Source organism: Pelmatolapia mariae, linkage group LG3_W, assembly GCF_036321145.2.
Source record: "Pelmatolapia mariae isolate MD_Pm_ZW linkage group LG3_W, Pm_UMD_F_2, whole genome shotgun sequence".
In the NCBI taxonomy this organism is placed as follows: Eukaryota; Metazoa; Chordata; class Actinopteri; order Cichliformes; family Cichlidae; genus Pelmatolapia; species Pelmatolapia mariae.
The window spans coordinates 9,804,365-9,831,144 of NC_086229.1; the positions used below are offsets into that span (position 1 = coordinate 9,804,365).

At 40.5% G+C, this 26,780-nt stretch overlaps 1 long non-coding RNA gene across 4 annotated transcripts; it reads left to right on the top strand.

Moving 5' to 3' along the window:
* The first annotated feature begins 5,449 nt into the window (after nucleotides 1-5,449).
* On the top strand, nucleotides 5,450-26,419 carry LOC134624210 (uncharacterized). 4 transcript variants are annotated; one of them, XR_010573580.1, is made up of 8 exons: nucleotides 5,450-5,487; nucleotides 12,343-12,464; nucleotides 13,014-13,076; nucleotides 13,277-13,311; nucleotides 14,162-14,261; nucleotides 23,278-23,375; nucleotides 23,744-23,928; nucleotides 25,974-26,419. It is a non-coding gene; the product is annotated as an uncharacterized LOC134624210 (long non-coding RNA). The 4 variants fall into 4 exon arrangements; XR_010573581.1 differs by lacking the exon at nucleotides 5,450-5,487 and adding an exon at nucleotides 5,751-5,881 and having other exon boundaries at nucleotides 12,348-12,464; XR_010093477.2 differs by lacking the exon at nucleotides 5,450-5,487 and adding an exon at nucleotides 5,753-5,881.
* The last annotated feature ends 361 nt before the right edge of the window (nucleotides 26,420-26,780 follow it).

Here is a 26,780-nt window from a genome sequence, read left to right on the forward strand (position 1 = left end):
TATCAGGATACATTTAGTTCATAATACACAGAAAAATCAGAGTTATTACCTGTAATAAATGTGAAAGATTCCTGCAGTGATAACCAGGCAGGACTGAAACACATCACAGCTGTCACCACGGTAACAGCACCGTCCATCCACAGGTGAGGGGAGGAGCAAAAAGAGGGACTTTCACCATTTTATACTAAAAACACTCAACTAATGTTTCTAATATGAAACAAATAAGCCCACATTAATGTGAGCATTTATTAAATAATAATAATAATGATTTCCTCCTGATCTCATTTCCATAGCAGAGAAAACTGTGGTGTATATTGAGGTGGAGGGTGTGGTCTATGGCTCAGGTGTAGAGTGAGGGTGGGGTGCACCACAGCAGCATGCTGGGACTGCTGAGGGTGGAGGAGGGAGTGATGATGACATCAGAGCTGCAGCAGTCAGCAGCACAGAGACCAGTGAACACACAGTCTGTTCATCTTTGCATAGATACAATATATACACAATATTGAATGACAGAGACGCTGTGTGAGCTTCCACAGATACACTGACGTCAGCATCCAGAGTCCTCCTGCTGCTCCCCCCTCAGAGCCCCGTGATCAGCACCAACACATTCAGTTAGATGACAGAGTCCAGCTGCAGCTAGAATCAGCTCTGTGAACAACAGCACAGCGTCAGTGTTTCACACTCAGTGAAAGGAGGAAACAGCAGAAGAACACCATGTGTGCTACGTTTCCCAGGACACACTACAAACTGCACAAATACAGCACGTGGAAGGACCTGGAGCTGCATTTAAAGAGAAAAGACAGCGTGATGTCCTGTATGGACAGGTGGAAGGAACCAAGTCCTCAGCTGAAACACTCGTGTTTGTCCACAGACAGGAAACACAGCAGGAAACAAAGAAGCTCATGGATAACACACTTCCTGTCAGTCACAATGAGGCTGGAGCCAAACACAGAAAGGTGTTTTTGTCCAGATGAGCCCAGAGAAGAAACACGAGTGTTGATCAGGGCAAGCTAAAAAAATAATCTAAACATGTGTGTATTGGCAGTTTTGACGGGCATGAAATCAGCAATGGGTGGGTGAAAGCCATTCACCAGAGCTTAACTGCTGCTGATGTGGGCTGGCCTTCTCTGCACGCTCTTCAAGGCTGCTGTGTTTTCTGAAAACTTCCAACATTTGAGATTCTCCCGCAACCAATTTACGCTCATGACAGTTATGAGGATATAAATACCTCGCACTGTTGGGAGTAAATTCTTGCAAAAATGTGTTGTCTCCCTGTGAGGCAGTCTTACTTGCTCGGGAACCCATGATAACAACAACAGTCGGCGTCACAGACCACGTGTTCTACTCCGCACTTACTCAGACAAACACACTCAACACAACAACAACACAAAATAGGCCTATTGTCCAGCACATCTGGACCCCGCGGAACTTCTCAATGCCCCACAAAGCGGTCTACATTTCGCCCCACTAAGACGGCGAACCAAACAAAAGTTCGAACTGCGCAACTCTGCGACTTAATGCTTCTGTACAGGCCCAGGCTTCTTTTTTTTTTCTTCTGCCCAGGCCAGGACACTAATTTTGGGGGGGTTAACTCTGACTTCCTTCACAATCGCGTGTCTTGATTGGAGGGGGGGATCACTCTGACCGGCCAGCTGCTCTGACTACGCAATTGGCCAGCTTCACCATTGGTCCGGGATGCCTTTCCACCCGTTATACAGGTGTCCCTCCCTCAGACTCCGAGAGTCTGGCCAGCCCTCATGACGGGGTGGCACTGCCTACCAGGCGTGTGAAAGAAAGCAGAGGTCCACGCTTTATATCGGTTGACCTCCCCCAGTCCTCACTGCCTCCCCCTTCTCGGAGAAACCCTCTACAAATCTTGTGTAGTTAGTGTGTAGTGTAGTCAATAGTTGTGTTGTGTGTGTCAGAACAATGAGGCGACTGCTGAATGTTACAGGTGTTACAGCAGTGATACATCTCCTGTTGTCAGGCCTGCAGGTATCAGGCTGTTGTTCTCCTTTATCTCATAGTGGACAGAAATTATTTTTTGGAGTGGCACAAATAATTTGTGTGGCATCAGATTTGATACAGAACAGCTGATTGTTCTGTAAATAGTTTGAAATGGTTATTTTTAAAAGGGTAAAAGGTAAATGGCTGCAAATAACTTTGTTTGAAAAACTTGTGCATATGATTTTAAAATGGACAATTTATATTTGCATATAAAGTTATGAAATATGATTCATTAAAATTGTTTGTGGTTGAAATAGTAAAAAAAAACCTTTTTATTCTCAGATTTTATGTTTATTTGTCTGGTTGTAGATCAATTGTGTTTATACAGTATGTAAAAATGAAAACATAACTGTAAATCAGACACGTGAGGTCGTGCTGAAAAGGAAGATAGTTTTTAAAGGGAAAATGTGGAGGGAAAATCAAAAGTAGTTAAAAATGGCCAATTATACCCTGGACCCAAACTTCTCTTTTTTTTAAGTAATGCAATAGTTACTTTTCAAGTAATTAATTACTTTTAGAATATTGTAACTCAGTTACTAACTCAGTTACTTTTTTGAAGAAGTAACTATTAACTATAATGAATTACCTTTTCAAAGTAACCCAACACTGGTTACAGGTGGGTGCAGCCTGCACTTTCTCGAGACAGACCAGCTGCACCACAAACACTTCAAACCTCATCTCAGGACAAAAACTGAAAGAACAACATAAAAAAAGAAGAAAACAAACCCTAGAAACATGCTGGGTTACAGGAGATGGCAGACGTGTGAGTCTTTTTTCTGTTAATGAACAACAGAAAAAAGAAAAAACTGGAATCTGTAAACAGTTACTCCGAAAAGGATCCAGATGTTTCAAAATACTTGTTTCAATTCTGCGAACATAACTGCTGCAGTTAATGGAATAAAAGTCGTCACTTTTCACCCCTAGTTATGGATTTAAGGATCAAAGGATCAAAGTGGTGGTAAGATTCTAAATATATGTGATGTCATTATCCCATAATGACATCACATATATAGGTTGTCACATGACATTTATCAGTAAAGTTACCATCTCTGTCACCCCCCCTCCAAAAAAATAAGTGCTATTGCAATAACCGATGTTTTCTACAGTCATCTGTGCTAACAGATGGCAGCATTTTAAAGCTGGGTCTTACTCTGCCCAGGCTGCTCTACCATAGAAGAAGAATGTAGACCTACAATACCTTGAAAAACTTTCACACATTTTGTCACTTTACAACAACAAACGTAAGTGGATTTTTTCTTAGATCTTCTGTGACAGACAAACACAAAGTACCAGATAACTGTAAAGTGAAAATGATGGACATGGTTTTCAGATTATTAAGCAAATAAAATCTGAAAAGTGTCATGTTGATTAGCTTTCAGTTCCCTGTACTCTGATACCCCTAAACAAAATCCAGTGATATCAATTGCCTTTAGAAGCCAACCAAATTAGACAAGTTTACCTGTGTGTAATTTAGTCTCATTATAAATACAACTGCTCTGTGACGGCCTCAGTAGTTTGTTACAGAACATTAATGAACAAACAGCTTCATGAAAACCAAGGAACTCACCAGGCAGGTCAGGGATAAGTTTAAAGCAGGTTGACCAAAAGTCATTAAAAGTCCCATCTGCAGTTTGCCTGGAACCATGTTTGGACACAGCAAACAGTGGAAGAAGGTACTCTGATCAGACGAGACCAAAGTTAAACTTTCTGGCCTATATGAAAGGCGCTACATGTGGTGGGAAAAATAACATCATCATCACCTCATCACCCTGAACGTGCCATCCCCACTGTGAAACATGGCAACATCATGCTGTGGGGATGTTTTCCTTCTACAGGGACAGAGAAGCTGGTCAGAGATGATGGGAAGATGGATGGAGCTAAGTAAATGGGAATTCTGGAAGAAAATCTGTTGGAGGCTGCAAAGGACTCGAGCTTGGGATGTAGATTTACCTTCCAGCAAGACAATGACCCTAAATAGAGCTTGAGCTGGTTTACATTGAAGAATGGGCAAATATTTCAGTCTCTAGATGTGCAAAGCTGGTAGAGACATACTCCAAAACATTTGCAGGAGTAACTTTAGCAAAAGGTGGCTCTATGAAGAGCAGGGGGTGAACAGAAATGCAGCCACACTTTTCCAAATTCATTTGCCTAGAATTTTGACAAACATGTATTATTTTCACACCTCTTCACAATTATGTGCTACTTTCATAGAAAAGGTCAATAAAAACATATTTTGTTTGTGGTTTCAAGGTGACAAAATGTGTAAAAGTTCAAGAACTATGAATAATTTGTCAACTTCAAATCACCACACAAGCACACATCAGTTCACATGCATGTACACATGTGCAGAGTAAAAGCATATGTGTGCATGCAACTTCAAAAGTTAAAGTAGAAAAAGACTGCAGACTTTAGGAACAATATGGAATGAGTGATAGTGTCATCACCTTTCCATGATTTGGAAACATTTGTTTCACTGTAACATTTGTTTCACTGTAACATTTGTTTCACTGTAACATTTGAATGATCTTTTTTGTCACTTCAATGTCTCCCTCTTGTATCTTTGCTACACATTGGATATAATTTTTCTTACCATGATGATGCGTGATCTTTACTCTCAAATCATTTTAATGGCTTCAGGAAGTTGGCCCTCTGCTCCAAATTACTGTTTAATAGGCAGTTTGTTCTTTACTCTAGTTTGTTCCTTGATTGTAAAATCTGGTATTTTTGCAAATTTGGCTCAGGGGGACCTGAACGCCAGGAGACAATTTATTGTATTGGCCACAAACAATCTAATGGAGGAAAAAAATTCCCATAAATATTAATAAAGATTTCTATCAGAGCAAATTATCTCTCTCTCTAACCACGTCGTAACCTAGCAGTCATATATAGCCTTTAATTAATCCTGCATTTTTGTCAAAGACATTTGTCACCATGAAATTAATAGTTTAAAACAGCAACACGTGAGCAGATTCACTGAGTAATCAGAAAAGTTTAGCATGAATCTGGACATTAGATTTAAGCTTGAAGTTTTAACCTAATCAAATATCACTTGGTAGAAGCTCCTTACCGTGTGAAGAAATCTCTTCTCAATCTGCTGTCCTCTTTTGCCTGCATCTTGTATTTTTTCCATCTGAGACTGACGTTATTCCATCTTAATTATTTTTCTCCGTGAAAAACACAGCAGCTCATCTCATCCCGGGGCGCCAGCGCCTCGAGCTCCGGATCTCAGCAGAAAAGTGCCGATAAACGTTGCAGGCTGATCCAGGTTCTAGTATGTGACGTCACAGCTGGAACGCTGTTACGCCTCTGCGTAACCATGGTTACAGGGGACGCTTTGGAGCTCAGCAGCAAAAGATTTCAGGTTAAACTCTAAAACCAAATAAAATCAATATACTGTACATGTGTATAGTGTACCGCGTTCGTTTTCTGGAAGAGGCTGTACAACAGAGTTAAAAGGTGACCGATGGCAGCCGTACTGAGGTGAGTTGTTGAGGATATGTCGAGCACGGCTGTTTTGTGCTCTTATACACTGTTAGCCTGTTCTGGCTGGCGTTAGTGAAGCTGCTTTCAACTGGATGTCACATTGTTGAACTCTGATGATTAATGAACTCTCGATGTGACGATGGTAGAATGTAATTGTAACCCTGTGTTCATTTAGTCCTTTGATACCGTTTAATATCCAGTCCATCTGTTTGGTGTTTTTAACATGCCCTGGAATAATGTAAAGTTTTACAATGCCGGTGATTTACGACTCTTTCGCGACAGTCAGCTGGGGAGTAAACTGTGGCGGTTCTCAGAGGTAGCTCATGTGAGCCAGCAGTGACATCTGTACATGCAGTAGCCTTAAAATGCTGATTATTTATTCTCCTGCTAGGTAAGAATTGGTGTTTTATACGTACATTGTTTCTTTCCGTATGTTATCGTTTGGTTATGTTATGATGTGTGGTTAATGATGATTATTAGTGTGCTAATCGTGAATAAGCTAGTAAGCTTGAAAATTAGCAGCCATGTTAAGCGGACTTCGGTGATCAAGTTCGTGTGTGACTGTTTGGAATATGGCTGGCACTACTTTTAAGAAGCAAGCTAAAGGGATGTGTTTTAAAAAGGTGCAAGGACCTAACTCAGTGAGTGAGTGTGTTCAGTAAGTTGTCTTTCATGTTGTGCATTTGAACTAGCAGACTGTACTGTTGTTGTTTAGGGGCTATGAGCTCACATGGGCTGTGTCCCAATCCAGCGACCGCACGTACACAAAGTAACACAAAGTACCAGAAGTGCGGAAGTGCGAGGCTTGTGAAACGGGACGGTCTAGCCATCGTCACGCTGCTCAGGTTGCCTAGCAACCATGATGCTAACCGCGAGAAACGTGTCATACAGCTTTGTGTGACAGAAATGAAGGAGAAAAATGTTTTGTTGGTCCTTCATTTTTGTCATGACATCACTTTGAGTATCTGAGGCTGAGACCACGTGACTGTAAAACATGAGAGTTGTTCTTCATTCTGTACAACAGTCATTTTAAGATTAGTTAGTAAATAACAATTAGCTCATGTTGTTCATGAGACTAAAATCATTTAACTTTGGTAATGTAAATATAATATGGTCAATGTTATATAGAGAAGGAGGATTTAGTGTTTGTGTTATTACGAGTGCTAAACAAGAAGAGTTCCAGATGGTCCAGTGGACACATGTGTGACTCCTGTGATTAAAGCATCTTTCTTTCAGCTTAACGAGTGAACCGTCAGCTCGTTCAAACACACGTTAAAGTCCGTTTGGCTCGACACCACCGAACAGAGGCAGCAATATAACATAGCTAACATTAACAGTGCAGTGAATCCTGCTTGTGCCGTCATATTCAGGACTGCAAACCGAGCAGCATCACTGACTTTCAGCTTGTTGTGTTTGTGGATATATGACTGACTTTAATTATCCATGAAATCATCACATTCTCTGTAAGATTAAGGTCAGATATATAAGTAGAGGCTTTAAAACCAAGTTAGTACAAACATCACTAATGTCACATAACTTTGCCGACATGTGGCCAACAGTAATGTTTTAATATTCTTCATTATTAAACATTCGCACATGAATAAGTGTGAAAGTTTACTCATCGGCCGCTCCGCTTCAGCTCTCTACCGTATTTTTCGGCAAAATTATCCACACCCAGCACTGCACGGCCCATCGCGTATAGGTGTAACGGAGAAACAGCCAATCAAATCGCAGCTTTTCAGGCATTGGAAAAAAAGGATTTTTTTTACACTGAACCGTCTGAGCGCTGGTTCGAGTCCTGGTTGGGACAAAGGTTGTGTTACATTATCAAAAGTTAAACACCATTTTCAATTTACTTATTGTGGATAACATTTACTTTTCACTTTGCTTTTTCTTATTATTTCATTATCATTTTATTTATATTATATAGTGTTATGGTGTGTGGAGCAATTTTACTGCATTACGTACCTATACTGTCACAAAGTACATAACTCAGACTAAACTGTATCATCACAGTTTTGAGATGATACATACAAGACATATAGTCTACAATTTGCAGACATCCAACTTTTAATTCAAAGACTGAGGCTAAAACTATAATACAGATAGATTCTGTTGGCATAGAAAATGAAGCTTATGCATAATTTCAATAAGGAAGATCTGTAATAAGTCATCTGTTTGCTTCCTGGTGGCTGCCAGTTTATATCTATTCATTTTCCAGCACAAACTCAGTACTGACATCATTACTTTATTCCAGTCATGCTCTTGCCAGCCTCCACTCTGCATGCTTTAAATCTGTTGCTCTTCTGCTTCTGCCATTCTGCATTTCAGATCCGCAGCCATGCAGCCCGCCTTCTCTCCTTTCTCCTCCTCACTGTGGTCACTCAGAACCCTGTCCCAGCCTCCATCTTCATCTTCATTACTACCAGCATGTTGACTCTGGGGTGGTTGTTGTGCAAAATCCTGTCACTGCTGGGATTCTTTTTGCTATGATGGGTCATTGGAGTCTTAACTGCCAAACAGTTAGATTTATTTCTGTATCTCAATAAATCATGTTCAGTTTCTCTACATCATCTCTCCTTATTGAATTGTTTTTGTAGATAAGTTTCAAGCCAGAAAGCAACAATACCTAAATATTATCACCAGAAGTGAGAAACTGTCTGCAGCTCCAGCTGTGTGCTGCATGTATTAAAGATAACTTTAGACATTGTGTGGTGGTCATGTCTGAAACAGGCTGTACAGTCACACAGATAAAAGACAGCAGTCATGTTTCTAATAATATAAATTAAAACAGAAAGATTATGAAGATAAAAGCTGTGAGACTCCTCCAGAGAAAGGATGGCTTGTTATCATTACATGAAGAGATTTAGAAATAGTATGTAAGCTTTCAGGGCAACACTCATAACTTATTAAAACTGATTACCTGATGGTGAGCACACACAGATATATAAACATACAGGTGAATCTAAGAGGTTATAGAGAAGAGAGCTGTGCTGATATTTTAGCAGAAAACTATTTATTTACACTTTTATATTTACAATCTGTTTTTATTTATATAAACAAAAGAAACATTCACAACTAGAACAAAACTGTCTTATGTACAATATCAACTGTTTCTCCCTTATTTACTGTTTTCTTCCACCATACAGCCAGCATACAACTATACTATTAGAGGAACATCGCCGGAACGTGGCCAGAACACACAAAAACAAGAACAAGACAATATATAAAAGTTCAAGTTCAGGCTCAGCTTTGGAGAGCAATTCATGTAAAACTATTTGACTCCAGTTCTGAAACCTTTCATGTGAAAACCTGTGTTTGCTCCTGAAGATCCTCTGGGTGTGGACCCTTCTGCTGCTGCTGGCACAGTGACTAGTTATGCAGAGACAGAGGACAGAGGCATGTGAGATGTAAACAGACTTAGCCATTATCACGTCTGACATTTAGTAATAATGCAGTACTTACAGCTCTGCATGTGTAGTTTTACAGGTGAGATGCTCAGCATTGCGTCCTCCAGGTCTTTATCCTCATCCATCCCTATAATGCAGGCAACAATTAGATAAATATATACTGAACTTGTTTCACATAAACAACGTTACTAAAATATTATTAAAACAACTTAACCAGGGGTTTAGTTGGAGCGTTTGTGGAAACAGACGCAGACTGCTGCTTCTTCCGCATGTACTGCTGCAGCTTATGCATCCGTGTTCCTTGACTGCAGCTCTTCCTCATGATAAAGTCTCCATAGCCGTCACTTCTGCCGTCCCAAATCTCCCTCCAGGTGCTCTTGGCTCATGAGCCAAAGCCAACCAGCTGATCATCCTCAGAGGCTTCTGCTGCAACGCTCACTCTGCTGGCCTCATAGTTCAGAAGAGTTTTTATCTCTGTTAAGCTGATGGCATACTGTACAAATGAATGCAAGCTCTCCTTGCCATGTCCTTCTTTCACAGAGGTCCCTGCAGCCTCTTGCTTCTGGGGATCTTTGATCAGGTACATGGTGTACCCGACATTCATTCTCCAGAAGCCCCCGGAAAGATTTCCCTTTATACTTTCCAAACTGCAGGATGTACTCTCCCTGCACTTCCTTCATGTCAGAGGCATCCCCTCCTCTCTGATAGATGACAGTCAGAGCATCGTCCTCCCTCACAGATGCAGACTTGGATATGGCGCAGTTTTCTTCTGGATCTTGACATGCAGTGAAAAAATAAACAATTATATTAAACAAAATTGATTCCAAACAGAAACAAAGACATTTCAGGTTATAATCTTGCTGCACATTGTGGCTGAGTTTAACAGCAGGATGCAGGAGAACAATAAAGAGACACAATCTGAATCAACATTTGTGTTATAAGTGTTTTCTCTCCAGGCAATACAAACTGTTCTGTCTGTAAATAAAAACCTTTCATGGTTGAATGCAAAATTTGTGCCAACTGCTTAGTAGTCATGGTACATAGGAACTGCAGGCAGATTATCGTCATACCTATTTAAGATATCCTGTTTATTCTTACACTAGTGGGCATTGCTCATGTTAGTGAGATATCAAGACTGTCGTATAGATAAGATTACTGACCATTACAACATGAATGCAATACAAATTTTTTAAAAATGCAGGTAAAGGCATTTAGCATGTCATCTCATAACAAGCCATTTATCGATTATTTAATTACACCACATTATAGTAATGTCAGTGTCACAGCAGTCAGAAACCTGCCAAGTTTATTTAACAGTAAAACACGTCAATGAAACACGCAATTTATTTAAGGACCAGGTTCATTCAGGATTTACCGTGCCACTTTACAACAGCGGATAAACTCCCACCGTCTTTAACCGAGCGATCGATGCTTCGTAAATGCAATCGCAACACGTCTATTACCTGTAATATACACCTGTAAATGTATTCTGTTGGTTTACTCTTATTTCAAACGACGTTTCTTACCTTTGATCAATGAACGAGGATCGTTGAGATGTGTTCCGAGCGGTGAGTTACTTGTTTTCTCGTAAAAGAGGAGATTTTTTAAAAGTGCCGCCGCGTCTCAAACTCGCAACAGCGCCGGAAGACCGTAGTGGCCAAAAATATATTACATCCGTAGTGGTTTAGCACTACCATAGAGAATGAATGGGAAACGGTTTAGGCCGTTTAGCTAAACAATCCCAGGCTCCCGCTGCACTATGAATTGTGGGATATATGGGACCACGAAGTGTAAAGCAGATGTGAGAGAGGCTGTGATGAAGTCCTGGAGTTTTTAAGGACGTACGTGCTGCAGTCCAGAATATGAATATGTTGGACACAGGTGGTAAAGTGCTGTCACACCCTGAATAAACTGTGCTCTGTTCTTTGGTAAGCTGACATATTTGTCACATAATCACATGGTTTATCAGAGGGGAAGTTTTAGAATACTAGAGTCCAAGGTTAGGTGCAATAATATTCAACCGTAATATTAGTTTATAACTAGGTCTTGTCAGTTAGCCAGTGTTGTGTCAAAAAGTCATGTCTGCCATAAACTAATTCCCAGTATTTGTCAAAAACCAGTTGATCATATTTAAACTGCTGTAGACAACTTTTTATGTATCCCTCATGAGTGATATTGAGTCATCTTGTGCCACAAACAACATTCCTGTCACAAGGTAGAAGCTGTAACCATGTTTTGGCAGTGATTTTTACTTCTTATTCTTTCATTTGACATTAAAATGACTTTTTTAAAGAGCAGAAACTGCAACTAATATAATAATAGTTCTCTAAACATATTATAAGTTTCCCAAAAGGACTGGGTTGGTTTTAATATAACACAGAGTTATAAATATACTTGAAAAAATGGGTCGTTATTAAGTTTGATATATCCCCTTTTGTAAATCATGCTCACTAAAGTCTGTTTACCAACATAAGTAAAGACACTGGAAATCAGTTTTTGTCAGACGATGACTTTTTGTCACAACACTGGAGGTGAAGCAGGTATGATCCTTCATATCTGGAGTGTGAAGGTGCAGACATAAGTTCAGACATCCCTGGATGTTTAAGAGTTTACAATTTCTCTGGTTCATTAGCTTTAGTCAGTTAGTCACTAATCACTCAAGATTAGTTCCCAAGTCCTCCTGAATTCAAAGAAATAGTCAGGGGATTGGGCCCTGTGCTTTCCCACAGGTGAACTCAGGTGAAATGAAAGAAGTAGTGGATTACCCTCCTCCTCTGGTACAATGATAACTCAGAAAAGCTCCTGGGAGTAAGGAGATCAGGCTCAGGAGTGGTTCTAAGAATGTATATGTGTATTTATAAATGACATCCTTAAGTAATGCTTAAATAATGAGGAGATTAAGCAGTGACCAGTGACACGTTTAACAATGTGTCATTGTGTCATTCTATGTTTGTTTATGAGAACAAGATCCTTGTTTTCTATCAAATAACGTAAAAAATGACTGAGTGCACCTTTAAAAATACTAACTTAAATAAACCAAGATAAGCCAGCAGTCCATAATGTGTGCACTATGTCACTAAAGTTATTGTCACTGCAAATGTAAAAGTAAACATAAATGAACCACAGAGGAAGTGACATGACTTTGAGGACAGATGTGATCAGGTGGAAAGTGCAGAAAGCTGACTGATGTCGATCTGTGGCTGCATTAAATGTTGGCCTGTCCTGTATCAGCCATTCAGGATTTTCTTTGATGAACATTTAGCTCTTATGGCATGAACTTGCTCAGTGCATTATTGTTGGCTTTTCTACAGTCTGATATTTGTTTAATAATTGATCGATACAGTGTTAAATAAGTGCATAAATAAGATGTTAAAAACCTCATCATCATATCAAACATGATAGATTTGTTTGGCACATGCTGACTGCTTTCTAATTGTAACAGAACAGGAGGCGAGAGCAGAGAACAAGAGTGCAGCAGTTTGGTGGAAGGTGAAGAAGAGGTGAGCATCCAAAAGACGAGCAAGAGGACAGTTTCATAGGAGACATCACGGCACAATAAAGGCTGTAAGAGCAGAGATTCATCCATATTTTTACTATTTTTCCTTTTAGTCCCGCTGCCTACAATAAATCAAATATAAAGAACAAACAAGAACTCAAATTGCATTGTTGTTCAGTATAATTCTGTGACTTCAACCTTTAGCTAACGTGTAACGTTTGACATTTCATATAAATGTGACTATAACATACAGTCAATAATATTAGAAAGGTGTTACTGAGTGAAACCTCCAAAGTCTGGATTTAGCTCCAGTGTTTTAAGATCCCAGCAGCGCTCGTATTTATGGCCACATTGTTCAGAGAGACGAGCTTTCTGGGTGCTGACTCAGAGGGACCACTTTAGTTCATTGAAACTTTAATGCCAGTTTAGTTTAAGACATTAAACTGGACACGTTTTGAATCAAATTGATAATAACAGAGCGATGCAACAGTGTTAGTGTGACGCCCTGCATATTTGAAGGATTATGATAAACCTCCGTTCTTACTGAATCTGTAACATTGATCTGCCTGCATCATTTTTAAACAGTTTGTGTTGTTGTTGTGTTACTGTGCACAGAGAAAAACTCACCTGATGTAGTGGTAAGGCCTTATTCACCACTAGATGGAGACAACCTGGCACAGGTATTTTCTCTACACACTAAATTTCACACTGAAAGCCTTGGTGGGAATTTTTGTTTACATAGAAAGCAAAAGAAAAAATGTCTTGAGGTCTTTGCAGTGTTTTGTGCTTTTCAGATACTATTAAATTCTGCTCTTTTGAATTTCTTTGGTGACAGAGAAAGACTGGACTCAAAAAATGATCTTTATTTTTACATTTGCAGAAATGGAGACCCGCCACACGAACACACAAGCTCAGGTCTGAATTCTTTGCCAGCTGCATATATATTTCTGCACTGCGTCACACCGACACACAGTTTACTTTTTGTCTGGTTTCCTGTATTTTATACGCCTGTGCAGCTCTGCACTAAAACTTGCTGTTCTCTGCAGCAGCATGCAGTTTCCTCTCAGTACTCTGTGACATTGTGCTCAAACTGGTGTTCTCCCAGTCTGGCCTCATTAAAACAAAATAAACAGAAAATAAGCATTAAGAATATATATTTATTTCATAACAATACACATGGAAACTTCACACAGACAAACACACACACAAAACAACAAAATGCTCGTCTCATTTTGAGAATTTCACCACTTTTACTTTTCATTTAAAATAAGTTTGTCAGTGAGTGGCTGCCACATAAGTATAAATCTAAATCATACATGTGGGTAGGGCTGCACAGTCAGTAAAAGTCTCCAAGGCTCTGCAGAGCTCCAAACCTCCTCTGCCACAGACAGAAGCACCAAAAATGTGCGCTGGGAGCTTCATGGAAGGATTTCTACAGCCAAGCAAATCTATATGTGTGTGGCCAAGAAGCTCAGTCCATGTAGGGTATCTTAGCACAGTTTGTGTCAGTTAGGTCAGCTAGTGGGAGGGCAGAGAGGGCAGCCTTTACAGTATTTTATTGTAGAGTGACAGGAACTGCCTATGAGCTTCTAATCAGGCAGAAGTGTTGACAGAAAACATATCAAAGGAAATACGTTGATGAAAATCAAAGAAGAGAAATATTTATGTGATGTTCTATTTTCCTGAGAGCTGATTGGCTGTGATGACTCCTTCAAGTACTACATGAAACTTTGTCCTGCTAGTTAAGCCTGCTGTCTGTTCTCAGGCCTCCTCCTGTTTCACTGGCATATATCCATCACCAGAGGGCTCCACTGACCTGCCTGCTGACATCAGAGCACACCCCTGTGTCATGTGACCTGTCCCAAGCAAGTTCAAAGGCAGCTGTGGTAGAGAGAGCAGGGAGTTTAGTAGAGCACTGGAAGGATGAGGTGGAAACGGTAGATTCAGTGGACGTGGCGTCCTCCATCTGTCTCCATGCTCTCTTTACTGGCCTCTAAAATCACTTCTAAAAACTTCTCCTGTAGCTGCTTTTGTTTAAATGTTTAGCATTTAGAATTCAACTTTACTGTCATACATGTCTAAATACAGGGTTACAAAATACAGTTTGCATCTGATCAGTAAGTGCAATAAGAGCAGATTATATACAGTAAGTTCAGTAGAGAGCAACATGTACTGGTCTGTACAGATAAGGGTAGTATAAGTGGTGAAATAGTCATGAACAGAGAGACCAAACATACAGCTGAACAAATGTATAGCATACAGATGTTTTATATTGCTGTACAGATGGGCAGATTTACAGGTGTGCTATGAACAAATATACAGATGTGCTACATATGTACAGATGTAGCAGTGTGAGGTAAACAGATCTACAGAGCTATGAATATATCTAGAGCAGTGGAAGTGTAGCTCTCTGAACAGACTAGTGACCAGTGTAGGCACTATAACAGAGACTCTGTCAGTGTCCTAAAACTACAGCAGTAACCAGTGTGAGCATGTGGTGAATGTTGATAATGATCATGGTCACTGGGAGGAGGAGTGTAGAAGGGTTCAGTGAGTGTGGATGGAAAGGTTCAGCAGGAGGCTGAGTTCAGCTGTGAGGAAGAAGCTGCTCCTAAACCTGCTGGTTTTAGTCTGAAGGCTCCTGTAGCGCCTCCTGGAGGGGAGGAGCTGGAGGAGTTTCTTGGCAGGATGAGTGGAGTCCCTGAGAATGATGCATACTCGGCATAGACGTCTCTTCTTGTGGACATCCTCAATGGCAGGAAGTGGAGTCCCTGTGATGTGTTGGGCAGTTTTCACCACCCGCTGCAGTGCCTTGCGGTCAGCAACAGAGCAGTTCCCACACCAGACTGTGACACAGTTGTTCAGGATGCTCTCTATCGCACAGTGGTGGAAGTTACCCAGTATGTTAGCAGACAGGTGGTTCTTCTTCAGGGTCCTCAAGAAAGAGAGGAGCTGATGGGCCTCCTTGACCAGGCTGCAGGTGTCAGTTGACCAGGACAGATTCTCAGAGATGTGGATCGCCAAGAACTTGAAGCTGGAGACCCGTTCAACAGCTGTGCCATTTATGTAGATGGGGATGTGGGTGTCCGTCTCCTCTCTCCTGAAGTCCACAGTGAGCTCTTTGGTTTTGCTGGTATTCAGGAGCAGGTTATTGTCAGCACCACACAGCTAGGTGCTTTACCTCTTCCCTGTAGCAGACTCATCGTTGTCACTGATGAGAGTCACCGTGGTGTCATCTGCAGACTTGATGATGGAGTTGGATGCATACCGAGGTCTGCAGTCATAGAGGAACGGGCTCAGCACACAGCCCTGTGGAGTGCCAGTGTGAGTGTGATGGTGGTAGAGCTGTTATGGCCTGGCCTAACATGCTGAGGTCTGTTAGTCAGAAAGTCCACGATCCAGGTACAGATGGAGTTGTTGAGTCTAAGATCCACACGTTTGGTGATCAGCTTGGAGGGAAGAACTTTACCTGATCTGAAGTCAACTAACAGCATTCTTACATAAGTATTGCATAAATATCTGAGTACACGTTGCAAGAAACTGCATTCCTAGATCACATCCAGTGTGTGCTGGTGCAGCAATGCTACAAAAATGTTCCACGTGGTTGTTTTTGTTCTTCCTACTGGTGATGATCCAGTGGAGCTCCAGTCACTCCAGGCTGGTGGTGCCACAAAACAGACTGCAAAACACCTGTGCGTCCATGACTGATGCTGCTGCTTCACTTCTTTATGAATTGATCTTTTTACGACTGTTCACTTTGGACGAGCAGGAAACAGCTGACTTGTGGCTTTGCAGGAGGATTCCCTTTAACAACAAGAGCATGCACACAGTTTGTTTAGGCCACCATGAAGAGCTCACATTGTAAGTCACAAAGAGTCGGTATATGATACTGTAGCTTCCACTCACTGAGACAGGAGGGCTCGTAGGAGGTGATTACACTCTGCTTCATTGGGTTCCAGTTCAGATTAACACATGGAAGGACGGAAACTGGAAACAAATGTTAGAAAAATATTTACTGTTATAAAACATTCAGTGAAAACAATATCGATTTTTCTGTTTGGCTTCAAATCTGAGTCTCCAAAAGCCAGTCAGACAGTAGAGTTGGTATAAACAGAGAGAGGAGAGGAAGCTTCTTTTAGACACAGGAAGGAAAATATTTAGATTCACTTCAAAGGATAATTCTGTATTTTTAGCACTTTCCACTTTCATGCCATTAAGCTCTAATTAGCTTTACTTTCACTTAAGATACATGAACACAGAAAAGTAAGAGTGTGATTCTGGCAAAAGATAAAGTTTCTCATTGTTAAAGGTCCGTGCTCACTGACCCCTCTGTCTCTTAACTGCTGTATATGTGCTGGACTATTTGGACACAGTTAGACTGTGATTGTATCTGTGGGGCTTAGAGACAATGACATTTGTTCACACAGTGGATTCATTTTCAAAGATCAGGGAGCTTTAGGGCTGGTCTGACATTAACTGGCTCTAGGTGGCAGAAAGCGCTGCAAGGACTGAGAACAAACAGTGTTCATTTGGTGCACATTATGACAGCTGGGATTTATGTGTGTGTACATTATGTGTTGAGGTTTTCTCTTTGTGACTGAGGTCCTTACTGGCGGTGAGATTTGTGTTGAGCGTGCAGTGCAGAGTGATCAGATGTGCTGTTCCACAAACAGGATGTTTTTGTAGTCACTGTAGCGAGTGAGATCTGTGAGAAATAAACCAGGAGAGATCAAACAACAGATCTTAAGTCCATGATACAATCAAAATGAAGAGAAAAGGCTAACTGTGTGGAAGGCTGAGACACTCGTCACTCTGCAGACGAGCAGCAGAGACAGTTCAACAGGCCACAGAGTATTTTCCCAGAAGTCTCGGGGATCATCAAGATGTTTTCTGGCAGAACTGAGAGCAGCCTTTGTTTCTTTTGCTCAGCAGGGTTTTCATCTCACAGTGTGATTTAGCAGGTGGGGAATCCTAAAATCAGCTGCAGTGGCTCTTTGTAGAAACTGAAATCAACAAGATGTAAGCAGGTATTTGATGAGCTGTCCTGGCTGATTTCCACCCTCAACACTGACAGTTTCCACCGTCTTTTTTCTACATGTAAGCATCACCAGCTGAAATTCATGTTCATCTCTGTTACACTTGATGTAACCACGAGCACCACAGCCACTGTCACACAGTTCTTTACTGTAAACTAACCTGATTATCCTGCACTAACCTGCAGAGGACTTTCATGTGCTCTTTAAATAACACAGTTAGTTTGCTTTGCAGCAATATGAGAACGTGAAGACTTCCATGTAAGCTTTCAGTTTATATCCCACTGAGCCGTCCTTACCTTTAAATATAAGCTCTCCTCTTCCTGTCCTGTATTCTTTCTCCATCTCTGCGTGAAGTTATCTCCAACTCTTTTCCCTGTGTGTCCCTGTGAAATACAGCAACTGGACCTTTAGCTGCAACACACTGTGAGACAAACTGCACAAAAACAGTTTGTGTGTTTGCTGATGTTTGTTGAGCTGATAGAAACGTTGCATTTGAGATTACCTGCCATAACATGTTACTCTCTTTATGCTTGATCGTCTTCTGTAGGGCTCGTTAGATGCTGAAGTACTGCAGCCACAACTTATGGACACCTGCAGTCGTTGCAGAGCTGTGCCAAAAAACCAAAACCACACAGCGGCCCACTTGGACCCTTTACTGTGGCACACGTCATCTATGTGTGCCACAGTAAAGTTCTGTGACATCCCCTGGTGATTATTTCAAAGAGGACGGTACGCTCAGAGTGACAGAAACAATGACCCCCTGCAAATGTGTTAAACCAAAAGTAACAACAAAATGTCAGATATTTGTTTCAGAATGTAATGAGGAAAAGTAAAAAGTACTCCAGTAAAGCACAGATACCTGAAAATTCTACTTTAGTTCAGTAGAGTACAGAGTATTTGTACTTTGTTACTTATCCCTTGTGATGAACCTTAACTGAGGCGAGTGGGTCGTGCAGCTCTTTGTTGTTCTGTTTTGGACCTTTTGGATGCCCGGCCGCTCCGAGGAAGGTTTCCATCTGTGGATAATGGCTCTCACTGTGGTTTGGTGGAGTCCCGTAGCTTTATAACCCTGTCCACACTGATCTCAATTCATTTGTTGCTGAATTTCTTAGGATGCTGGCATGAAGTCTGGCTTTGGAGGAGCTTCTGGTCTGTGACACACAAACAGTTCATTTATCTTAATAATAAACATTTTCATTTACAAAGTGCATTCTGTGTTTACTTGTGTTGTTGTGTAATATGTAGATGTGATGGTCTGAAACATTTAAGTGTGACACTTTTTCACACTATGGTATTTTATTTTTGATATATTTTTGGAGCGATCATGATCGGCCACCTGGACCAAAAATGCCAGGGCTGCTTTCTGTCAGTGTGACATATTTAACTGTTTTTCTACATGATAATGAAAAAGCTGCTGTGACAGAAATCTGTTGGCACGGCCAACTTAAATCGTAAGAAATAAAGGTGTACAAATATAGAAAAAAGCCCTGACAGCTCATTGCCCAGACTGCAGTTTTTTCCTTCTGATTTTTAAACTGTAGTCGTGAAAAATCCAGAAATTTCTGTAGCAAAAAGTGAAAAACAAACTTTTCTGTTATTTAACTGTTATTTGCTTGACAACTTTGCGTAGCATGAATGGAAATAAAGGAGGTTTTTATTACTAGGAGAAGCTGTAACACTTATAAAAACACATTTAAAGACCAAATTCATGCTTGTGCTGGTTTGTGGTGAGCAGCAGATCCAACAAGTTAAGAATTATTAACGACTTCAAGCGTTCAGGCCGGTGAGACTCATTTAGACACTCAGTGAGCCATGGCTCTGTGGTACACGCACACATCTCTGCCATTCAAAGACACTTTGTATAACTTTATTTTCACATGTACATCATCTTTTTCAAGAAAGCAACATTTTATTCAGTGTTTTCATAAAAACGTTATTTTAATGCATTAACTACTACCAGGGAGAACACATGAGGTCTGAGGCTGGACAAGTTTGGAACAAAGGAAAATGAAATCAGGTTTATCCCTTTGATCAGTTCTGCACTCAGCTTTGCAGTCTATCATTGAAATGCTGCTCATTTGATATTTTTGCTTCGTCACTTTTTCCCAACACACCAGCTTTTAAACCCCCGTCTCTCTGCGTGCCTGGCCTGCATGATATGGTCCCTGTCTTTGCATGTGATTGGCTGCATGCTGTGCAGTCAAAACCAGAGTCAGAAAGCCAACCAGACAATAAAGTTGGTATAAACAGAGAGCAGCCATAAAGAGAGGAGCTGAAGCTGAGTGCAATACCTGCACCAGACTCAGCATGAGACTAAAAAGGTGCAGCTTGAACTGTCAGGCAAAATACTCTGTATGGAATGAGAATGGATGTAGGAAGAATGTAGGAATGATTAATGGAATAATGAGCAGAATTAATAGATTCACTTGAAAGGATAACTTTCAGATCATTGCCATTAATAAGAAGCTGTACATAGTAGTTCGCCCTGTGCACTCTTTAATCTTTAAAATGAGTCAAGAGAAACTTATATATGGTGGTTTTGCACGTCTCCTCTATGTGTGCGTTTTAAGCAGGTTTTAATGTTTTATCTGTTATATCAGGTGTGTATTTATACAAAATGAAATTATTTCAAACAGCTGATCCAATATTTAATGTTGCTTTATCCTGACACTATGGAGTATTACTGTTTTTAATTGTGGAGTGGAAGGTCTGCTAGTTTTTTAGACTGTTATTGATAGTGTCAGCTTTGACTGAAGGACGTCTTCTTTTGCGCATGCGGGCCGCTTTGAGCGTTCACACTAGAGCGCGTTTGCTGTCGCATTTTATTTGTAGTGTGAACAAGCAGACAAAAAAATTGGATTTGATCAAAAAATCGGAATTGAGCATCAAGACCTGCAGTGTGAACGTAGCCTAATTTCAGCTAAAGCACACACAACGCGCTCTGTTTAGACCCAGAGCAACAGTATTGTTTGACTGATGGCCTTAATATAAAGACTTCAGACTTTACGTTTCCCAATTTTTGCTTTAAGTTAATTTGTTATTTACATAATAATGTAAATAACCTAATAATGATCCTTATTGCTGTTTTAGAGGAGCGCTGCTTCAAAAGAGAAAGTGTCCCAGATCAGATTTGAAAATATTGGATTTGTGCCGTTCACACTGTCACACCATGATCAGAGATGGGTCACATATGGTCAAAAAAATCGGATTTGATGCCTGCAGTGTGAACGCAGCCTGAAAGGTAGCAGCAAACTACTGTGAAAGCTACTGTGACACGAGCTTTCACAGTAGCGTTTCTAACTTACTAGTTAGTAAGTCTGTAGTTCCTGCCTTGTTTAAACCATTGTGTTAGTAATTCCAGCTTTGTGTCCGAGTCCTGCACTTTTGGTCTTCACTCTGACTGCCACGCACAGGTTATTAAGACAGGCACATTACTGTGGACCTTTGACCTCTTCCTTAAGGTCAAATAAGGTCAAACTTTCATAAAATGCTTTTTCATATTTAAAACTATGCTTAAAATTCTACTGCCTTTGTTTGCATTTTCATTAGGAAATAATAATACAGATTCTAAATATGACATTGGCCACAAAATGTGTTATTTCTTCAAAGAAAGTATTGTAAAGCCAAAGAATACATCCAAAATATAAGAGTATTCTGGTGAAAGTAAACAATCATCAGAGAATTAGCTGCCTCGGCAGAGAGTTGCTCTGACTGCTTCTTTCTTTAGACAATAATTCTGATGGCAAAAAAAAGACTGTTTTTAGCCTGAATGAAGGTTTGCTTCTTGTTATTTGAGTCTGTTGTTCTGAATTTGGCTCTGCTGACTAATACAAATTAATCTTAAAATGCATTTAGATAATCTCTTCATGTTTTTGATTGCACATATAGATGAATTTATATCAAAATTAATTAAATAGCTAAAGTGTTACGTTCTGTTTGGTTGTAATGAAGTATTTTAAATTAATTTTAAGTTAAACACTGTAATGTCATTTAATGTCAAAAAAATCAAACATTTAAACATTATTTAAACATAAACATTATTGTTTTTTCCACTTCAGTAAAATCTGAATGTTGACTTCACTGGAACAAACAGGTTTTATCTGCTCATGCTGGCTGTTTGCAGTTAAAGGGGAGAACAGAGTCCCATCACTGATGACTGATCACTTTCTGCTCATAGTTTTAAGTTTAGTATGATTTTATTAGCTATAAAACTGTCCCAGTTTCATTGAGCGCTGAGGATGAACCAACACATTACCGTCTGTGTGCTTAACTGGTGACAGATTAAAGATAAGAGATCTGTGTGTGTTGATGTTAACTTTAAAAATCTGCCGTCTGACTGCTCAGACTGAGTCAGAGTAAAGTTCACATGCTGACGTGTGGAGACATGAAACCCTGTTGTAGCTGCAGGTGTGAACACACTGATCCCAGATCAGCTGTATTTGTAACATGAACATTTCTGTTGTAAAGCTTCAAATGTTCAGCATGTTTCTCTGTTTCCAGTCTATAGATCCAGACACACTTTCTACCTTCACCTGTGCAGTAAAGACTGAGAGCAGAGCTGAAACCAACCGTCCAATCAGTGAGCAGCATCAACACCTGAGCTTCATTCAGACTCTGTTATTGAAGATGTTGTTGGTACAAAGTTCATCTGCTGCTCACATGAATCCATGAAAGATTTATTTCACTGAATGTTTCTTCAAAGCTCATTTCAACCTGTTGAAGTCATGAATGAAAGTGCAGACTGAGAGTGGATCACATGATGTGTAAGGTGTGTCATGTGACATGTTCAGTATTGTCACACGTGTCTAGATTGTCCCTGATATCATAACTGCTCAAACACTGATGATTATATTTGAAGAATTATTACTGATGGCAGCAAAGTTTGAATGGAGCTCTCTGTCTGTGCTGATTTGTCGCCCTCTGGAGGTCAAAACACAAACTGCATGATGTCACTGTGACCACCACAGTGACAGGAAGTGTTTTTATGACTGAAACACTGACATGATGCTAACGGCTGTCGTTAGGCTCACTGACAGCAGTGCTGATGTGTTCATGTCAAACACTGGCTCAGGTCAGACTCCTTCATCCTGCTCCACAGCCACACAACCACATGTTTAAGGACCAGTGGACTTTCCAGTATCACATCTGTTAGCTTGGTGTCTCAAATGAAAGAATAGATGTGGATCTGTGTTAGAGCAGCTTCTTCCTCCATGGATGTCCACGAGCATCAGTCCAGCTGCTTTAATTCAATTCAATTCAATTTTATTTATATAGCGCCAAATCACAACAAAAGCAGCCTCAGGGCCCAGCAGAAGATGGAAGAGGAGGAGGATGGATCAGTGTGTGACGCCCTGTGACTCTCACTGATGCTGCGCTCACATCTGTTTTCCTGTTGGATGGAAACGGGCCACCGTCTGGCATGTCTCGTAGTCTGTGTGACATCCCTCGTGTCATGTCAGGTTAAGTGTTTTCAGGATTGTTGTGCAGTTCATGTTGAAGTTATTCATGTATTGCACTGTGCACAAGGTTCTAGTTTAGTTTGGCCACTGCCCTTTCTGCTTTATGTTGCCCTGTATCAGCCATAATATAGGTTCACCTTTTGTTATAGATATTTCTGTCTCTGTGCCTGTGTCCATACCTGGGTCCAACACACACACACCTCCGCACAGTCTGCCTCAGCCGATCGTGACACAGTTATCAGCCCCATAACTGTGGCTCAGATTAGCACCTGCTAGCAGGCTCAGTAGGTCGTTATCACCAATTCATGAGCCGCAGCGCTGTGTCCCAAAAATATTATTTCTCTTATCGACTTGAAACCACTGACATGATCTTTATTTTAAAACAGGTGAGCAGATCCAGTGTATGTCATCAGTGAGCTGGTGAAAAGATGCCAGGACAAGAACATCAGCCTGGACTGTGTGTGTGCTGTCCTCACATATACATGTCAGTATCTTCTTTTACTATATGGCACAAGAACAACATTTCCTGTTTATAAAACACTGTTTGGTGTTTATCAGACAAACACCCACATAGCAAGCAGGTCTGGATCTGGTATCAAGCCGGCACTGCTGGCTGACTTCCATAAGACGTATGTCATCCAGATACAGGCCAGGCCTGGCATAGATGCCACTGTTTATGTGACTGCATGCCATATCTGGCTTGATTGTGCTTTGGGTTATGTGGCCCAGGCTCATAGAAAACAGGTCTTGGGAGGAGGAAGTCATCAGATCTAGGTCTACATATTTCTGTATTAGTAGTCAAAATGACTCATTTAGATTCAAACTGAGACAGCTAACATTTCCTACTTATAGAAGTGCAGCTCCTTCAGAGATGGGACAAAGAGGAGGTCACCAGCCTGCTGAGGCCAAGTTCGATTTGATTTTCCAGTCAACGCTGAGAGACTTTGACCAGGAAGTCAGAGGTCAGCTCATGCTGCGAGCAGGAAATGAATCAAGGAAGAAGGATCGCTCTACTCAATCTCAAAGAAAATCTCCTGGTACTTGTTTTATAGCTGTTATTTATATTCATTATGTCCATTATAATGATGAGCCTTTTGATATTAACTAGAGATGGCACGATACCATTTTTTTATGTCCGATACCGATACCGATATCATAAATTTGGATATCTGCCGATACCGATATTAATCCGATATAGTGTGTTTTTTAATCAATAAAACTGTTTTTTTTTTATATCTTGCTGCATTTTGTATAAGTTCATACTCAAGTTTAAATAAACAACAACACTAAAGCTATTCTGTTATACCTGTATGTAAAAAATACACTGCACCCAAAATATTTCATAGTTCAGCAATACTGATCAATCTAATAAACTTAAACCTACTCCATCCTCCCTATTCTGGTATTTTAAAGAGTACTTAGCAAAAATATTAAGCAACCTAACTAATAGGGTTGCAAACTCCCAGCAAAAAAAAAGGGAACCACCCCCCACCCTCCACCTCATGATTCTTAATCAACGTAATCAACTTTAATTTGATGCAGTTTGAAAAAAAATGCACAGAAATAAATTATTTTTCAAGAATAATTAAATAGATTCAACATCTTTCTTCTACAAAATTGCAGACTGCACAGATGGTATCTTCCCAAAGGAAAAAGTACTATAGCTTACTGGGGTATATTAGACATTTAACAGTTACTATATACAGTAATGGACTTCTATACATTTTACATCAGATTAAAACTTTGGGTGTAAGATTGAGATAATTATTTATTAAAAGCTAGACATTTTAAATGGGAATAAGAAAGAAAAGTATGTCTTTGTGCCCCCTTTTCCCTGTTAATGCCCTATCGGCCCCCCTGGCAAAACTTTGCTAGATCCGCCCCTGCACAGTAACCAGCCGTCAGCTACGTAGAAAAGGATCCTGGTCTAGAAAGTAATATTACATAAATTCTAACAACAGCTTATCAAGCTTAAACGCGCTGCTGTTGTTCAGCTGCTGTTTTCCTCCTTGTGGTGCAAAGTGGACCAAAAACAAACAAGAGAGACGGACTCGCGACAGAAAAGCCGATCAGCTGATCGTTAAGCAGTTTCATGAAGTAGCGGCAGGAGAGGGAGGGAGAGAGAGAGGCAGACGCTCCATATATCGGTGGTTAAGCTTAACGCAGGTACGCTTTACAAACATTTAGAGGTGAACTTACACACTTCCTTTACTTCTGTCTGGGATAACTTCCTCGGAGATGAATGCTGGATTGCTAGCCAGGCTACAAATACACACAGCCGCTCTATCACGTGATGCACACTGCTCCGACTGCTACGGTGATGAGCCGAGTTACGCCGTGTCGCAAGTTTTGTGATGTGCTTTTTTGATATTTAATGGATCGGATTACATTTTTTATTTCTCACCGATATCCGATCCAGTAATTTACGTCAGTATCGGACCGATACCGATACCTAATATCGGATCGGTCCATCTCTAATATTAACAAGCACGTTTTCATTGTCACAGAGAGGGAAACGTTGTATTTTCTGCGTCTCTTCCTCACAGTAAAGATATTTGTATCGCACTCCTGCAAAGAAGATTCTGTAGGTAAACTGTTGATGGGACAATAAACAAATTTCACTTTGTAAAATGTTCTGCAGGGAGGTTGTGGTTGCTTCTTAGTCTACCATGACCTGGATGACTGAGAACCTACGCAGACACATTCTGAAGGAAGGGCTCCACACTTATTGGACTGATTTAACTGTGTTCATTGTCATCTAGCAAGTTTTGCTTTAATGTGTCTCTATCGACAACACAAAGCATTTTTTTCACTATTTATAAAACATAGAAGTCTTAAAATATATCTGCAGTGCTTGGTGTAAATTCAGTGATTCAAGCCGCAGTTGGTTGGAGTCCAACAGTCTGCAGTGGCCTCCACAGTCCACCGTCTTCACATCACAAGGACAGTTTCCACATGTCTGTGACGTCTCCTTGCACTTGTACTTATGCCTTGATGAACAAGTAGGTAGAGTTCAAATGTGGGTTTTCTGTGAGTTTATAAGTACAATTTACTGTTACTGCTGCTGTTTTTGTTTTGTCAGGTTTGTTTCATGAATATTTCTCAGACAGAAGAAGGTGATATTCCAACGGACCTGAAAAGCAGAGCCGTCGATGCCTTACATTTGAAGAGCAGAGCAGCTGAAGAAAAGCTGTGACTCCATCGTGAGATGGACACTGTGATTCATCACCAGCAACACACTGACCTGCATTCATCCATAGATGACACTCAGTTCCACAGCTGTTCCTGTTCACAGCTGCATCCAGTTAGAGAGGAAACTGTATAATGCAATGATGATGTTCCAGTGTCCTGCAGATGGCGTTCTTGCAACGCGTTCAAAGAGCCGACACTGATGATGCTGCTCTGCTCAACTTACTTTAGCCTGGGTTGGACTCTATATGAGCAGCTTCCACTCTGGTTTCACTGTTAAACACACTTGTTTGATTTCACTTGGAAAAGCTGAAAAATAAATATGTTATTGCAAAATTATTTGTTGGTACATTTCTTGAGGGTCAAATATCTTGTTTGATTTGAGGAATGAACTGTTAAGGTGTTAAAAATGAATCATGTTAAAATATTTCAATTTTCAATTTCAATTTCAATTTTATTTATATAGCGCCAAATCACAACAAAAGTCGCCTCAAGGCGCTTCATAGGTACAGAGAAAAACCCAACAATCATATGACCCCCTATGAGCAAGCACTTTGGCGACAGTGGGAAGGAAAAACTCCCTTTTAACAGGAAGAAACCTCCAGCAGAACCAGGCTCAGGGAGGGGCGGGGCCATCTGCTGCGACCGGTTGGGGTGAAAGAAGGAAAACAGGATAAAGACATGCTGTGGAAGAGAGACA